Source organism: Vulpes vulpes, chromosome 14 (genome assembly GCF_048418805.1).
Source record: "Vulpes vulpes isolate BD-2025 chromosome 14, VulVul3, whole genome shotgun sequence".
NCBI classification, from domain to species: domain Eukaryota; kingdom Metazoa; phylum Chordata; class Mammalia; order Carnivora; family Canidae; genus Vulpes; species Vulpes vulpes.
Window position 1 is genome coordinate 15,089,841 of NC_132793.1, and position 6,240 is coordinate 15,096,080.

Here is a 6,240-nt window from a genome sequence, read left to right on the forward strand (position 1 = left end):
GAACAGACGGCTCCTTATGCGGGCTGCGGGAAGGGAGGGGGCTCAGCGCGAACCCTCGGGGTTTGAGCAAGTCTGCGCCCCTCCATCCCCCAGCGGATAGATGTGTTTCGCTTGGGTTGTATCTCCCGCCTGTACTACGAAGGAAGAAGAGGAGGTGTGAGCCAGGACTTGTGGCCAGAGCTTCCACTCAGGCTGTGACCCGCTCTCTGCACCCCCTCCCCCTAAAAAAAAACCCAAACCAACGGTCTATCAGCCAGGAGCACAAAGCATGCTATTTCCCAAGCGCATGTAAGAAACTAAGATTAAAATAATCCAGCCCTCCAAACTGTGGCCAATTACTCTGGGTTTGTTTCCTTATCTGTAAAATGGGGATTAAGATTGTTACCCCCAGATGTGATGGTGAGAATGGAGGAAGTTATTCCAAGGCACCTGACGTTGTGCCTGGTACATATTAGGCCCTCAATGAATGGTAGCTATTAATCTATACTAATAGCTAGGATATTTAGTCTTGGGCATTATTCTAAGTGATTTGCAGGTGTTTTCATTTTATCCTCAGACAACTTGATGAGGTAGGAGTTATCGCCTTTATCATCCCCATTTTACAGGGAGGAAATTGAGGCATAGAGGGATTAAGCAAGTTTCCCAAAGTCACAGAACTGGTAAGAGGCAGAACCAGGGTATACTAGTTTCCTATGGCCACTGTGACAAATTACCACAAATTCAGTGGCTTTACACGACACAAATTTATTACCTTATAGTTCTGGAGATCAGAAGTCTAAAACGGGCTGGTAGGGTGGCATTTCTTCTGAAAGCTTCTGTTTTCTTACCTTTTCCAGCTTCTAGAGGCTACTTGATTTCCTTGGTTTGTGACCTTGTGTCACCTTCACCTCTGCTTCTGGTGTAACAGCTCCTTCTCTGACTCTCCTGTCTCCATTTTACAAGGATCCTTGTGACTATATTGCTCTGACCCAGATAAACTACACTAATCTCCCCATCTCAAGCTCTAACTTCATCACAGCTGCAAAATCCCTTTGCCATGTCAGGTGACATATACACATGTTCCAGAGACTAGAATGTGGACATCTTTGGGGAGGCCATTATTCTGCCTACATGTACAGGCCTGAAGCCTCACAGACTGACCTCAGAGCAGACCTGTACTACACCTGGCACCTTGCTAGGATACAAGAGGGAGAAATATAATTGAGAAAAGCCTGTGGCTTTTCAATTCCCCTCAATTATGTGGGGAAGGGTAGCTCAGGGCTGAGGGGTGGAGGTGCACCTGACTATAACTTGCAGCAGAAAGAGGGCCCTTCAGGTGAGAAGATGGAGTGGTGGGTGAGGGCAGGTAAGCAGGGAGAAGTCCTGGAGGAGGAGCCCTGGAGCCTAGACCTAACCCATGGCTGGAGTTTCTGTATGGCATGAATGTGTGTGGTCAGGAACAACTGGAGTATGGGGGAGCAGGATACCTGAGATCTTCCCCGTACATGAGTGTCAGGCGAGCTGAAGTGCTAAGCACAGTGCCTGGCGTATCGGCTCATCAACACACCTGGCTGAGAGGACAGATTTGCCTGCCCAAGATCACGCAGTGAGAGAACCCCAGCCAGATGAGGCAGTGGCCTGGGAGTCTAACTAGGAGCGGGTCCTCAGCTAATAAAGGGAGCACTGAGTGCAAAGAGTGACTCCCTCCTTCCTTCCTGTCCAGAACTGGTGGGGACTGTCTGTCTTCTCTGGCCTTTCTTTCCTGTCCAGCTCTTTCCTCCTGCAGTCTCCCTAGCGGCCACTGGATGGCGTCTGGAGCTCTGACTTGGAGTTGGGTCCCAGAGCCCTGATAGATTAGGCACCTCTGGGACGCTGGGGTGGCTCAGCGGTTGAGCACCTGCCTTCCGCCCAGGACGTGACCCTGGAGTCACAGGATCAAGTCCCACATTGGGCTCTCTGCATGGAGCCTGTTTCTCACTCTGCCTGTGTCTTTGTCTCTCATGAATAAATAAATAAAATCTTTTAAAAAATAGGCACTTGACACCTGGCACTTGGACGGATGAACCAGGCCTGATCTTTTCCGTAAGATTCTCCATTTCTTTGAAACTCCTACCTCCTCTGAAAGACCCACAGCCCTAGCCTAGAAGCTGCTTCTGTTCTTAGGCATTGGCCATACGCTCCTGGATTTGTAGACCAGCACTCTACTCACCAGCTGGTGTTGATGGTTACCTTGGCCACCTCCCAACTCGTGCTCTCTCTCATTTTCCTTTCCTCCCACACCTTTGATCCTTTTAGATATGAAAGAATGTCGCACGGATGGGTAGCTAGCCCTTATGTCTTTGTTTGCACCCTGCTCTTTCAAAGGATGTATAGAAGACTAACAAAGGGCTCAGCAGTCCAGCCAAACAAATATCCATTAACCCAAGAATGGAAAATAAAAGAATCCAAGTAACACTGGAGGGAGAGTAACACGGCCAACCAAGCAAGCTTAGGTGGAGAGAAGGCATGGAGCCTGAGCAGACACTGGGCTTCCTGGAGTCCAGGCAAGCAGGGGGTTATGTGGCTCTCCAAATCTGTTAACACTGGGTGCAGAGCAATTATGTGTTGGGGGACTCTTGAGCCCAGGTGTGCTGGAGGGAACTCAGAGCCCTCAGCCCTTTTGGTGCCCTGCAGGTTTGAATATCTAAAAAAAAACCGAGTATCTTCTGCAGTGGTTGACTGAGATATCATTCATGGAGCTGCTTCTTATCCTTGGTAATATGCATTAGACAGGTGTCAGACGGGAAAGCCAAGGGCAGGAAGGGCTGCAGTCTTGGCCAGTCACCCTGACCTCTCTCTGAATTCCATCTCTCTCTGCATTCTCTGGCTCACTGTTTCTCCATAATTTTTGGCATTTCTATCTATTCTAGCTCAAAGCTCTTCCCAGTTTCTTTGGTTGGCAAAGCTACTCTCTCAAGGGTTATCTACTCTTCTGGGGCTTTGGACCCAAGATAGCGAGAAAAGGAAGAGAAGAAAATTATCAATTACAAAACAACAAAACAGCTACAGTGTGCCAGGGACCATGCTATACCTGCACCTGCATCATCCTGTTTAAACCCCTCAACCCACAGAAGGGAAAACAGATTCGAAGAGTCCAGTTGTCAAGGTCACAGAGTGTCAATGCTAGGATTTGAATCTAGGTGTCTCTGACCCCAGAATGTGTCCCACTTGCATCTCTACCCTTCAATCATCAGGGACAACTTTGAACTTTTTTTTTTTTAAAAAGGATTTTATTTATTTATTCATGAGAGACACAGACAGTGAAACACAGGCAGAGAGAGAAGCAGGCTCCCTGTGGGGAGCCCGATACCAGACTCGATCCCAGGACCTCAGGATCACGACCTGAGCCAAAGGCAGATGCTCAGCCACTGAGCCACCCGGGTGTCCCAAATTTGAACTTTTTAAAAGAGACTTCTACTGGACAACTTAGAAGGCAGACATAAGCAAAGCCCAAGGTATGGAAGGGAAGAGGGGGCAGGGTGGTGGTTCTTCACTGAGGGGTATCTCAAGCACATTTAAACTTCTCGGTCCATGGGCCAATGTTCTTTCTGCTTTTTGCCCTGCCCTGGGCAGTTCTATTTCCACCTGCCCCCACGCCCTTCTCTGCCTTTCCCAGGTCCAAGGTGGGTCTTTTTCCTGAAGTGAATATAACCTGGGACTCCCCCTGTCCCCTAGTAGGGAGCACAAGGAAGAGGAAGTTCTCCCTGGCAGCTGAGCTAGGGGTGGCAATTCCTGGATGGAGCTGGCGGAGAAAAGTAACAATGCTACTATACAACACGCAGGGGACAATCAGGTCCATTTTCTTCCAGACGAACAAGAAAATCTCAGGGTGGCCTCTGTTCCCTGAAGGAGGGCAACTAATCCTCATCTTGGCAGGTGCTCAAAAAAAAAGTGCCTTCCCAGTGAGTATTTCTTGAATGTCTAGTTCAGAGATATGCTGGCTATTATATGGGGCACTGGGGATACAGTTGTAAAAAAAGAGGATCGTACCACTTGTTTACATTCTAGGAGGGGAAGGAAGACAACAAATAAGTAAATGAATAAAGTTTCAAATAGTGATAAATACTAAGAAGATAATAAAATAAAGGTATGAGCAGTGCTGTCCAGTAGAATTTCTGTGACGGTGGAAATGTTCTATATCTACATTGCTCAGTGCTCGCTTCGGCAGCACATGTATATCTGCAGTGTTCAATATTAGTAGTTGACATATGGCTACTGAGCACTTGAAATGTGGCTCATGTGGCTGAGGTACTGAATTTTAAATATCGTCCTAATCACTTCATTCATTAATTAATTACAAATTCAACAGCCCTACGTGGCTATTGGCTCCTATATTGGACAGTGTAGGGGGGGCGTGGAGAGAGGTAAGGCTTCAGAAGATGTGGTGAAGGGAGATGCCTCAGGTGGTGGTGATCTCTGAGCTGAGATCCCAGTGAAGAGAAGGGGGCCAGCCCTGCCATGTTCCACGTGCAGGACTGTAGGTGAACCAGCCCAGGGACCCCAGAGCCAAGGAAGGAAGGCTCTGAGGCTGGAGCCCTCTGTCTGTGGGTAGGAGAGCAGAGTGGGATTTGAGGGTGGGTGGCGAGAGGCCCCTCCAGGGGAGCTGGGCCAGGCTGACTCCTGGATGTGCTCCGGGAGGCCCGGCTCAGCGGGCACCTCACTCTTGGGCTCCTCTGCTGCCCCTCCCTTACCTGCCCCCTTCTCTCTCAGGGTATTGTGGGGGGGGAGGTTCTTATGAGACTAGGTGACGTGCAAATGCTTCATAAACTTCAAATGCTGCCCATGAGAGAAGGATAGAGTCCTGGTTCTGAGTGTGGGCCCAAGTTCAGCATTGCCTGGAACCTTGTAGGAATGCTTATTCTCAGGTCCCACCCTAGGTCTGCTGCTTCCCTGCTCTGGGAGTGGGGCCAACAATCTGCCACAAGCCCCCCAGAGGGCAGTGACATGCGCCCAAGTTTGTGAGCAGCTGCAAAAGAATGATGACATTCAATCCCTCTTCCTCAGCCTCATCACAACTCCCACCACAGTGTCCCCAGCCCCCAGCCCGACAGAGCTCCCTGAGGGCAGATGTCAGTGCTCACACTCCTCCCCTCCCGAGGCTCCTCCCCGCAGGACCAGCTCAGTTTTTGGTTCCACATACACAGATTTTAAAAAAAGAAAACAACTGGTAAATTCTTTGTATTAACATTTTTTTTTATTATGAGAGGAATTCAGGCTCATTGCTAAAATAAAACTTGAATGGCACAGAGAGTATCAAGTGACAAAAAAAAAAAAAAAAATCCCCCAGCTCTCCTAACCCCATTCCCCAGAGGTAACCACAGGACAACAGTTCCTTGTGACTCTTTCCAGACGTTTCCTGTGCTCACGGAGGCAGCCGGTGTAGTGCTCAGAAGCCAGTCTGCTTGGTTTGGAGTCCTACATTTGCTTCTTGTTTGCCGAATATGTTGGACCAGTTGTTTTAGGTTCCTCATTCATAAAGTGGAGTTCATAATAATAGCACCCTCACAGAGTTGTCTTGAGGATTAAATAAATTAACTCAAGTAAACTTATCAGTTCTTGGCATCCAGGAAGCACTGTAGAAGTGATTCAATATGTATTTTTATAAATTTCTTTTTTTTCTTTTTATTTTTTCCAAGACAAACTATATCCAGCTTTTTTCTTTAAAAAAAAAAAAAAAGATTTTATTTTTCATGAGAGACACAGAGAGAGAGGCAGAGACACAGGCAGAGGGAGAAGCAGGCTCCGTGCAGGAAGCCCAATGTGGGACTGGATCCCAGGACCCAGGGACCATGACCCAAGCCCAAAGCAGACGTTCAACCACTGAACCACCCAGGCGTCCCTGTATCCAGCTTTATTAAAGGTACTTTTCATAAACAATCATGTCATCTCAGGCAGGACATGTGCAGACGATCGTTAACAGTATACGACAACTGGGATCCCTGGGTGGCGCAGTGGTTTGGCGCCTGCCTTTAAGGCTGAAGGTTTAGAAAACCAAGTTAGCTAGAGACTAATCAAATGGTTTTTCTGTTGCTCCCTGAGTCTGTCTCCCAAATGGTGTTGTGACATCACTTTATATATATATATATATATATCACTATATATATATATCACTATATATATATTTTTTTTTAGAGAGAGAGAGAAAGCAAGAGGGTGAGGGGAGGGGCAGAGGGAGAGGGAGAGGGAAAGGGAGAGAGAGAGAGAGAGAGAGAGAATCTCAAG